Source organism: Leopardus geoffroyi, chromosome C1, assembly GCF_018350155.1.
Source record: "Leopardus geoffroyi isolate Oge1 chromosome C1, O.geoffroyi_Oge1_pat1.0, whole genome shotgun sequence".
NCBI classification, from domain to species: domain Eukaryota; kingdom Metazoa; phylum Chordata; class Mammalia; order Carnivora; family Felidae; genus Leopardus; species Leopardus geoffroyi.
The window spans coordinates 220,295,963-220,307,495 of record NC_059328.1 but is presented as its reverse complement, the minus strand read 5'-3'; the positions used below and the strand labels follow the sequence as shown (position 1 = coordinate 220,307,495).

General features: G+C 59.2%; 1 long non-coding RNA gene across 1 annotated transcript; it reads left to right on the top strand.

Annotated features, from left to right (window-relative positions):
* The first annotated feature begins 5,646 nt into the window (after nucleotides 1-5,646).
* LOC123599883 lies at nucleotides 5,647-9,986 on the top strand. Its single transcript, XR_006713335.1, has 2 exons — nucleotides 5,647-6,067; nucleotides 9,632-9,986. It is a non-coding gene; the product is annotated as an uncharacterized LOC123599883 (long non-coding RNA).
* Nucleotides 9,987-11,533: the final 1,547 nt, after the last annotated feature.

Sequence of the window (11,533 nt, the reverse complement as noted above, 5' to 3'; positions counted from 1 at the left end):
GCCCAGGGTCTCCCCCACATTCCCTCGGCGTCTGCTTGTCCGTGCTTCAGCCCGTCCAAACCGCCAGCCCCCACCCCACTGTGTCGCCACCTCCCTGTGGGTCCCTCCTCCCACCCAGAGCCTGGCAGCGTGGACCCACCGCTGACACGCGTGCCGAGTGTCCACCTTGTCCCACGTCACCGTTCTCCCTGCTGGCCTGGGACATTTCTCTGCCGACCTTGGGCTATGCCCCTGATGACCTGGGACCGCCGGTCTCCTTGCCTCCAGCTCAGTTCCCAGGCTCCTTTGATCCCATAGTTCAGGTGCATCCTTCTGGCTGCCTGAACCCTGCAACCTGGGGAGAATAGAGCGTTTGGGGAGCATCTCAGCTCCCCCGACTCCTGACCAGTGACGGGGGCACATGGCGTTTGGTGGGAGTCAATGACCCTCATGCCCACTGTTGGGTCCACACAGCGCCCTCCAGTCGCTATGTCCACGGGCAGCTCAGTGCCCTGGGTGTGCTGGTCACGCAAAGGTGACGCTGTTGTGCCCCGAGCGCGCTGTCAGCCGCCCCGCCCCCGCCTCTCCAGGGCTCTCTCCTGCCCCGTCTCCAGGAAACCCCAAGTCCGTCAGGCGGGAGGAAGGACCACCCAGGCCCCACGGTCCGGAGCCTGGCGAGCGGGGCCTGCTCCACACACAGCCCGTGGCCACGCTCCTGCCGGAACGCCAGCTGCACGGGCCCCGGGCTTTCTGCGGGCTCCGGGCAGAGCCGGCCCCCAGCGGGCATTCGTGGGGCACATAGGTGCTTGTCCCTGTCTGCCCAGGTCACCAGTCCTGCCAGCTCAGCTGCTCAGCCCGCCGTGTGCCCAGCTCCAGGGCCGCCACGCGGGCTCCACCAGGAGCAAGAACAAGTATGGCACCGTCCACAGTGCGTGCCAGATAGCAGCCAGTCGTGCAGGATCGTGGACAAGGGAAGGACCCCAGTCATAGGAGGCCGCTGACAAAGGAATCTGACCCCAACCGGGAAGCTTTGTGAGGGTCCTCCAAGAAACCAAGACTGAGCTAAGATCTGGAGGAGGAGCAAGACTCACACAGAAGAAACTGAGAGGATGGAAGAGCAGTCCCGCGAGGGTAGCCCGTGCAGAGGCCCTGTGGTCATGGGGAGCACAGCATGCCCCAGGAAAGGAAGAGCCCAAAGTGGCTGGGGTGCCCAGAAAAGGGGAGTCTGGGGTGGGAGATGGGGACAGTCAGGCAGAGACCGCGTCTGCATGGCCTTGTCTATCAGGTCAATTAACGGTGTCAAGCATTTAAAGGAGGACACCTTCAAAGAGAGTTTGGAGAGCCTCTAAGAACCCCACGAGCAGATGTCGCACAGGCGGTCGGGTGAGGGGTGGAAGCCCACAGAAGGCATCTGGGCAGGAGGGTAAATGTGGAGCCTAGCACGCAGGCACAGGTGGGCAGGGGGCACGGGTTAGCTTGCCCAGAGAGACGCTGTCAGGGACGAGGGAAGGATGTGGCCGGTGCCTGGCTGGCCTCCAGCCTCCAGCCACCGGAGAGACAGAGACGAGCCCACGGGAGCACAGAGAGTCGGGAGGCAGGAGAAAAGCAGGGTCACCACTACCTACCCCCCACTAACTGGGCCCCCACTTCAATAGGCTCTTTCTTTCTTTGCTAAGTTTATTTTGAGAGAGAGAGAGAGAGAGAGAGAATGGGGGAGGGGCAGAGAGCGAGGGAGAGAGAGAATCCCAAGAAGGCTCTGCACTGACACCACACAGCCCGATGCGGGGCTTGAACCTACGAACCGTCAGATCGTGACCGGAGCCAAAATCAAGAGCTGGGTGCTCAACCGACCGAGCCCCCCAAGCGCCCCCAATGGGCTCTTTCTACGACCCCCACACCAGCCGGAGTCATCCTCGAAAAACGTGTCCCCCTCCTCAAAATCCTTCCAAATGTTCCCACTGCAGGTGGAATCATTCTCCGTTTTCTTTCCCGGGCCCCCAAGCCCCGCGTGTCCCGCCCTCACGGTGTCGGTGGCCTCGTGCTGCACACCCCGCTCTCCAGGCCCCCCAGCCTGAGGACACAAAGTACCCTCATCTCCCCCAGGCCTCGCGTTAAGGCCTCGGCCGCCACCCCCCCCCCCCCGGTGGGGCTTTGATCTCGCGCACTTTGCGCACGGCAGCCCCCCATGTTTGCTTACTTAATACACGTCACATGCGTCCTTGGTAATGGCAGGCTGCTGTGGCTGCGTCTCACCCGCAGTTGGAAGGTCCAAAAGCAATTACCATGCAGCCCCCTGCGCTTAGGAAGACGGGGGCAATCACTGCTAATGACACAGCACTTACTGTGTGATCGCCCCGCCGCTACGCCGTAATTACTATGTAATTAAGTGGTCACCAGTTGCCATGTAAACACGGCTGGCGCTGGATGCGTCTGTGGCTTAAACAGCCCTGCGCACTCGTTTTAATTGCAAAGCGCCGAATGGAAAACAGTGGGCTGGCATACGCAGAAAACCCAGGACTGGAAAAAACGTAAGGAACCTCGGGAAAGAGGAAGATGTCACTTCGAACATCAGCTCCGCAGGTGTGGGGTCGAGAGGCACAACGCGGGCCCTGGCTGTCCCCGCAAGAATACTGCCGGTGCCATATGCAGAGCACTTTGCAGACTGCAAAGTGCCAGCCAAACGCACGGACCGGACGATGGCTGGGTGGTCCCTTTGGGACTTTAGTTTTAAAGAGAATGCATTCCAGACCGTCCAACCAAACGCCCTAAGAAGGACCCTCTGTCTCCCAGCATAAAAAAAAAAAATTCCTGCGTCGGGCAGTTCGCAATCTCTGTTCCACGTCTTCAAAGCCCCAGGACTTCCAAAGAGCAGAGCAGAGGGTTCTTCCCTACATCCCGATACCCCGTGAGTGCCAGGACGGAGGACGCCCCAGGGACGATGTTTTGGGGGGGGGGGGCAGACACTCCTTGCTCTACTGCTTTGGATGTAAAGAGGCAGCCCCCGGGGATTCTCGGTTCCCACGGCACTCGCCAGGCGAGGAGGGACGCACAATGGAAGCCATCTCCTCCCACGGCACAGGCCACCGGGCGTCCTCCAGGCGGGGGGGACGGAGCCCCGTTCTCCTCCTGAGACCTCCACACCGCCCGTGTGCAGCAGAAACTGGGGTCTCCTCCTGGGGCCTCCGGAATGACAGAGGTCAGAACAGACCCCGGGGGACCAGGTCCTTCATATCCAGGAGGACCTCCTGGGGCCGCGGCACGGCCTGGCGGTCAGTGAGGCAAAAATGCTGGTCAGCGGACGACCTCCCCGTTGGAAAGGCAACGCCAACGGCCACTCCTTGCTTCCCTCCACCCTCTGGGGTGATCGCTGACGTGCGTGATCACGCATCCAGATCACGTGTCCAGGGCCGGAAGCTCCGGCCGGACACACGCCCTCTAGAGGCGGGGAGAGAACTCTACCAAGAGACAAGGGCCGGGGACATCAGTTCAGTTTGTGGGGATCCAGTGACCCGAGCCACGCTGGGACATTCCCTCCAAAGTACAGACCACGGATCCCGTGCCTCCCACCAGGGAGAAGAAGGCCTCTCGGGGTTCTGGTCCTGCTCACGGTCACGGCCGCGGCGTCACTTTGGAGAAGCGTGCGTCCCATCCTCGCAAACTTCCGCCGCGCGTACCGGAGGTCCTGGCCCAGAGCAGCGCGCTTCCCCCAAGGGGCCAGCAGGCAGGGAAGGAGCCACCTCCCACCGGGGACCAACCTTGCCCCTCAGAAAGAGGGGCCCTGCTCTCACATGTGCGAGTCAGGCGCTCAGGCGATGCCCCGGGGCGGCTCGTGGTCTCCCGGCAAGTGGTCTCACGGGTTCATCCTGACACCCTTCCCCTGCGTGCCCCCGGGAAGCGGTGTGGACGCGGATCTTAAGGACGCGTTCCCAAACGGCATGAGCTCAGCCGAGGAAGCAAGGGCACGTGAGCAGCGGGAGCGGAGGGTGGGGAGCGCAGGGGGCACCCCCACGTCCCCGGAGGGCCGAGGCCCTTGCCCAACTGCCGCCGCTCTGCACCCACTGTGCGGAGGCCGCCTCTGCGCCTGGGGACCCGACCTGCTATCCCAGCCTCCCGGGACTGGTTGAGGCCTGACCACCTGGCACCTCCCTCTGCCCCAAGGCTTTCCTCGCCCCCTGCACCCCTGCTCCGGGCACAGACCTCCTGTGCTTTGCAGCCTCCCCGGGCCCTTCCGGGGGACCCAGAGGGGAAATCGTCCAAAAGGGACACTCGCTTTTCCACCCCCGGCCTGTTTCTCCCCCGCATCTCCTCTGGCTCAGGGGGCAGAACCTCTGCTCATCCTTCCGTCAGACAAGACCCCACACCAGTGCCTTGTTCCCCGCTCACACTCGCGCCCCCCCCCACGCCCCTGTGCCCCCTCTGCCCCCACACCCCCCTCACACCCACGTGCCCCCCACATCTGCAGCCCCCCCACACCCACACCCAACACCCGAGCAAATGTTCTCAGGCCTAACCTCAAATCAGTTTGGACCTGCATACCTTTACCTCTGACTCCTCCACAGACCCCCTCATGTCTTACTAGGACCATTGCAGTAGCCTCTCAGCCGGCCCGCGTCCCGCTCTTGACGGGCACCATGCACGTGCACCAGACCAGCTGATGGCAGGGTGTCCCCGGGGGGTTATCTTCCCTTTTCTGGCTCACTCCGATAGTACCCAGATGATCCTGCTACAAATAATTAACACCTTGACGTTTACCGAGGCAGGGACACGGGATCAGTGGCATGGGCACACCCGGGGGACCCCCGCTCCGAGATCAGAGATGACGGTGGCGGCGGGAGGGCACCACGGGCACCCGCCAGTCCACGTCCTGAAACGAAAACCACACCCAGCAGTGGCCGGGTGCCCCCCGCCCCCCACCCTCACCCTTGTAATTAGCGGCCCCTCCCCCCATTACAGGCTCTGCGACCAAGGGGGACCAAGGGGGAGCCAGGTGGGCAGGATGCTGTGCAGCTTACGGGACCAAGAGGAAAGGGGCCATAAAGGGTTAAATAAAGGGGCGCGGGCATCCCGGCCCCTCGCCGGTGTGGACGTTCACAAGCCTTTGTGAGGGGCCCCGAACATGAGAACTGCGGTCCTAACGTACCCCCTGTGGCTCACCTAGCACGGAGAGACCAGAAATGTCTGCCTGCCCTGCTCCCCCACCACGAGCCCTCTCCTCTCAATAAGGAACTGGGTGGTCTGGGTGGGGGTGGGGGTGGAGGGAGAGGTGAGATCTGCAGACGGGCCATCCTGGGGCCTGCCAGGTAGCCAGATCGTGCCCCACAGGTGCCCCTCAGCGGCACCCCGGCAGCCCACCAGGCCCCTGGGCACTGCTTGTCACCCGCCACTGCCGTTCCCAGAGGCTGTTATCTCCTCCGCCCCCCCCCCCCACCCCGGCACACAGAGGTGCATTCCAGAATCTCCTACTCCAGACATGGTTCTTAATGACCAGTGACGTTGCCATCCAGGAGCACGTTAGAAATGCCACCTGTCTACGCCCCCCACCACCGACCTGCCCCCATCTTCCTCCCGCTCCCAGGCAGCAGCACGCACGGGCCTCTCCCGTCAACCCAAGGCTGTGCCCGGCTGACCTGGGACCTCCCAGTGGGCGCTGGCACCGGGCCTCTCCTCGGAGGTCACCCGACGGCCCTGCCCGAGGGCCCGCGGCACCCAGACCTGCTCCCTCTCCGGGCTCCTTCTTTGCTGCGGAGGGCTGTGGTCAGGTCACAGCCGCACCCTCCCCTGCATGGCACGCCCTGACCTGTCTCCTCAGGGATATCAGGATGCAGGCAGCGCCTCTGTCTCTGCTGACATGGCTGACGGGTTTCAACTCGGCTGCGGATTCTGATTCATCGGGAAGGGCTTCCTAGAGCATTACGTTAAGAAGGATTCTGAGGCGGTATCTGCTAGGCTGGCCGTGCACGTCCTGGGACGGGGCTGCCCTGGGGTCCAAGCGGTCCAGCTCTTAGAGCCCATGGCGGCCACAGGACGTTCTCACCTCCGCGGGCTCCTCGCAGGCCCCTCCCGCCTGTCTGCCCAGCAGAGCCTCCAGGTACGTAGCTGAATAGGCAGGAGGGACCAAGGGGCCGCCCTTCGCCATGACCCTGCCAGAGCAGTGGCATCAGCCTGAGACCCCGGTAGGAGTCCACACTTCCTCCATCCAGGAAGCAAGGGGCGGGGGTGTCTCCTGCACCCCTGGGAGACGGGTTTTTCTCCTGGGTGTGCTGTGCTCCCAGGAAGCGAGCCTCACCCTCTCCAAGGAGCAGGTGGGATCCCTACGGGCCAGGCGGGGGGTTCGGGCCTAGAACCAAGTGTCCCAGGGTGGTGCCCAGCACCTAGGAGATGCCTGCACCGGCCCTGCCTCTGTCTGGGAGGTCACTGCCTACCCACCCCACTCCTGGAGCCTCCCTGCTCTCCCGGGACCACACGGCTTTGTGTAAAGGGCGCCTCTGAGACGCTCAGTACAAACCCCTCATTTGACGAGCGGCAGAGGGGAGCTGCGTGCGGTGCAGGCCGCGGGGAGCAGAGCCCCAGAGGCCCAGAGAGCTGCCCACGTCCAGCTCTCCCCGCAGCCGGACCTCCGTCTCCCCGAGGAGAGCACACGCCTCTTGCACACGTACCCGGCCTCCCGCGCGTCCGAAACCCACTCACGCTGCAAACAGCCTCCCTGAGCTCCACGCTGGGAGCCTGAGCGCCAGCCCCGTGTCAAAGAGCCTATTTAGAAAGATGACCTATTTTTAGCTGAATCTTCTGCCGGTTGCTAAATATCTGTTTAAATACATGAATTAACACATCTGTCAACAGTACTTAGAGTGGGACTAAAACACGCTCTCACGGAGGAAGGTAATTTAAAACAAAACACGCGGCATAATGAGCAGCTTGGAGCCGAGGCCCCGGGCGAGGCTCCCGCACGCGGCCCTTGTTCTGTGCTCCTGGGGGCCGTGCCCCTGGCAACCCGGGCCGGGCCGCCCCTCAGACAGGGCCACGGGCGCCACGGGCCGTGCGATGGCGGAGCCGGAGCCGCCGGGGCCCGGTAGCAGCGTGTCTGTGTCACCCGGGGCCATGGACCGCGCAGGAGCCCACGGCTGCCCGGAACAGCATTTGGAGGGCCGGAACATCCATCCCGCCCTGCAGAGCTCGGGCTCATCCTGGCAGCAGGCGTCGGGACGGCCTGGAGCCCGTTGTGCTGGGACCCGACAGGAGCCTGCAGGGGGACAGGCCGGAGCCCTTTCTGGGGACCCCTCCCCCTTGCCTGTAGCCATCTGCCATCCTTCCAAGGTAGCACCTTTGACCACCCCACGGCCAGGATTCTCAAAGGATGGACCCTGGCCGGTGGGGTCTCATCCTGCTCTCGATGGGGGTCCTTCCAAGCACCAACGCAGCCGGCATCCGAGAACCCGACTTCACCCAGACGTGCCACTTCCTTGTCACATGACCTCCAGAAAGGCACTCCTTCACCCGCTGCCTCAGTTTCCCCTATGGGCTGTCGCACTGATTGGAAGCACAGGGAATAGTTCCAAGGTCTTGGAGCGGGCAAATTGGAACATCGTCAGCGTTCCTCTGACAACATGTTATGAAGCCACCTACCCCACCCCTTCCTTGCCTTAATTTCCCTCAATGGATATTGGGGCTGGAGGATGCAAAACGGAGAGGGACAGGCGCGCCTGGTGGCTCAGTCAGTCAAGCATCTGACTCTTGATTTCGGCTCAGGTCATGGTCCCACGGTTTGTGAGTTCGAGCCCTGCACCGGGCTCTGGGCTGATGGCTGGAGCCTGCTTGGGTATCTAAATAAATAAATAAATAAATAAGCTTTAAAAAAAAGTGGAGAAGGACAGACAGCGCCCTTGCATGGTGGGCAGCTGTGAGAGAGATGTGTGGGCCCTGGTGAGATAAAGAAAGACCCAGAAAATCAACAAAGGTGTTCCTGGTCTTCATGGAGGACAAGGGACTCCGGGCCAAGACTGGACAGACAGACAGCTGCTCCAGGGGCTCTGTAGGGACCTGGCCCGTCCACGGGTCCCTAGAGACAGGGGAGTCCCTTGTTCCAGGCTGAGCTTTGAGCCAGTCTGCTGCCGTGGCCCCCACACCATCCCCCCTCTCCGTCCGCCTCCAGCCCCCTGCTGACGGCAGCAAGAAGGCCCCAGAGCCTCTCAGATAGGAGATAGATGAGCACGGGGTCTGCAGGTGCCCCGGGATGGCAGAAAAGTGACCACTCGCCTTCAAGGGGCTGCCAACGTGGCCCGTGGCACCGTTAGAGCTGGCCTCTCCCAGAACTCTGTCTGCCTCTGTCTGGTGCCCGAGCCTTGTGGCAACCATCTGCTTGGTGGGAAGCCCGTAGATCGATACTCCCCAGCTCCCCCCCGACCTAGCTTTGGGGATAATAATCTCGTGACCATTGTCTTCAGTTGATGGGACAGGAGAGATCCGTGAGGCCACCAGGGGGACCGGGGGAAGGTGTGTTCTATCTTTTTACAATTACCTACTGTCATTTCTGAAGATGAGGGGTGATTTCCAGAATTACAAAGACGTTTAGTTACGATGCCAATAGAAGTGACACTGATGGGAGACATCTTGGCTGTGTAGACCTTCGGGAATCCAAAGGTAAGAAAATCCACGTACGATGTTGTCGTCTAGAAAACAAGAAAGCTACACAGCCGGGAGACTGTTTTTGAACAAATATACCAAATCTGATGTGTGTGCGTGATCACGAGAAGAGCCAGGACCGCCCTTGGGAACCACCGTTCTTCACGAAGTTCTACCAAGCGATGAAGAGGCTCCTTCTGAACCTTTCGTGCGGTGTGGTCCCCAAACCAGCAGCATCAGCATCACCCGGGGGCTTGTTAGAAAGGTGGATTTTTGAGCCACACCCCAGGCCCGTTGAATTAGAACCCACATTTTTTAACATTTTCTTTTTTTTTTAATGTTTATTCATTTTTGAGAGAGAGAGAGCACGAGTGGAGGAGGGGCAGAGAGAGAGGGAGACATGGCATCCAAAGCAGACTCCAGGCCCTGAGCTGTCAGCGCAGAGTCAGACGTGGGGCCCAGACTCACCAACCGCGAGATCATGACCTGAGTCGAAGGGACACTCAACCGACTGAGCCCCCCAGGTGCCCCCAGAATCTACATTTTGATGAGATCTCCACGATGCTTGCGTGCACACTTGAGTTTCAGAAACACCAGTCTAGAGGACCCCGCTATGTCTTAACTGTGGGTAACGCCTCACCAGATGGCCTGGAGCTGGCCAGGTCTGGTTTTCCAGGTCTGGGGTCATCTTCTCCCACCTCCCCACACGCCCCTGGTGAACAGAGTCGTGTGTGGACAGTTCTGTTCATCTGTTTCTGTCTCTCCTTGCTGTTCCTGCCCAGAACTCATGTGGCTTCCAGAGACACTCTTTGGAGCTTCGACGGGTTGGCTCCCCGGGCTTTAGATGGAGACAGATATGATCTGAGCTGACAGCTGTCTGTGGGGCTTGCCCACTTTCTTGATACAAAATTTCTTCTCCGATTTCCCCTGTTTCCCATTAAATACCTCTCTGGCAGTAGCAGCTAGGATTGAAAACAGCCTGTCTGGGCTTTGCCTCTTAACTATGATGTTCCCCTCGTGCGCATCTCTGCAGGTGAAGAGACAGGTGAACCGAGGCTCCAGGGAGGGACGCAAGACAGAGAGCTGGTGCTCAGACGGGACTCCCAGCCGTCTCTCCACTCAGAGTCGAGCAGCGTGTTGACACTCCATCTCTCAGTTCGTGTTCGGTGATGGAGGGTTTGTCTATGTGTTGTTTGTTTTTCTGATAAGAAGAGAAGAGGAAAGGAAAGAAGAGAAAAGAAGAGAAAAGAAGAGAAAAGAAAAGAAAAGAAAAGAAAAGAAAAGAAAAGAAAAAACATACCAGACCTCAAACATCTTGTGCCCATGTGTGTGCCTCCCCTTTCTGAAAACCCACTGACGTGATCAAATAAAGGCAAACTAAAACATAATCTGTAGCGATACCTGGAGACAGAGGACTGTCAGTGAAACAGACTTCTAGAAATCCTGGAACGCATGACAGACACGGGGTTGGTTGAGCACAGAGTGGGTCGGGGCAATCTGACCCGTGATTGGGTGCAGGCCCAGAGGGGTGCACGGGGAAATAGCCACCAGAAGACCCCTCAGCCCAGAGCAGGCAGGACCGGAAGCCAGGAGGGGCTGGGGACGGTCTGAGAGATTCACACGGACAGACTTTGTGAGCCATGCCAGGCAGCAGGGGCCGTGGTGGGGGGCTCCTGTGTCCCCAGGCAAAGCCCCCTGTTGAGTGAAGACAAGGCAGAAGTGTGGCCATCCTCTGGAGGAGAAGGCACCAGAGCAAACACAGGAAAAGCAAAAGGGCCTCCTCATGCCTTTGGCCCCCATGTCCGTTCCTCCCTACCACACTTCTGCAAGTACGAGTCATTTCAGACACAGAAGACGGTGAGGTTTCACCAACTAAGGGCAGGCATGGAGGAGGAACGGGGAAGCAGTTCATGGGGAGCAAAGACAGGAAGCAGGAATTCTACCAGCGACCCATGTCCAGGGCAGGTGGCCAGCGTGCTGTCACCAGGACTCACCGGGAATGGATAGCACAGTGAGTGAAGGGAGCGTCCGTACCTTTCCGGCCTGTTGATGAGCTGTTCCTGGCCGTGTAGAACAGCCACCCCCGTAGAAGGTGGAAGCAGACCTTCTACGGTCTAGAAGGTGGAAGGACACCCCCAGCAAGCCCACCCACCCATTCAGTGCATCTGGACACAGTCCAGCTATGCAGCCCACGGCACTGGGGGCAGACGGGGGAGATGCAGCCTGATGGGGAAACGCAGTAGAGCCCACACCACGTGCCCACGTGGGCAGACGAGGCAAACTCAGCAGAAGCACGTGCACAGCAGGAGGGTAAAGAGGGGGCAGGTGGGCAGCGGTGAGACGAGGTCGGTGTGAAAACAGGACAGAAGACGTATAAGGAATGTAAAACTTCTTAATGAAGAAGCCAAATTCATAGTCGCCAAGACATTGGAGAGGTTAGACTAATTCCGAAAGTCTGGCAGACAGGGCACATTTAGGAATCTACTGTTCTAATAGACTACTCTCTTAACTCTGGTTTTATCTATTTTGGGAACTATAAGGAAATTTTGACCAACTTGATGCTACTAATCTTCAATAATACCTTTCTTGATTATTAATGAGCTAATAAGACTAAAGTTAATAGGTGTACGGAGTATTTTAATGCCATCATAAACATGCCTCGTTTATAAGGCACATGTAAAAATCTGTCCTTAACAATTAAAGAAGACATGTTTTCCCCAGACACACATGAAGCACCTATATAAAAATTAACTGTGAATTAAGTCACAAAGCAAGTCTCACCAAATTTCAAAAACTGTCATGTTTCTTAGCACAAAGCAATTAAATTACAAGCTGTTAACCAAAAGACATGTGTGACTAATGGTCCAATAACTTACAATACCAGAAAAGGCAAACTAGGTGATTCTGGAAAATCCTCCCCTCTGGGGACAAATGG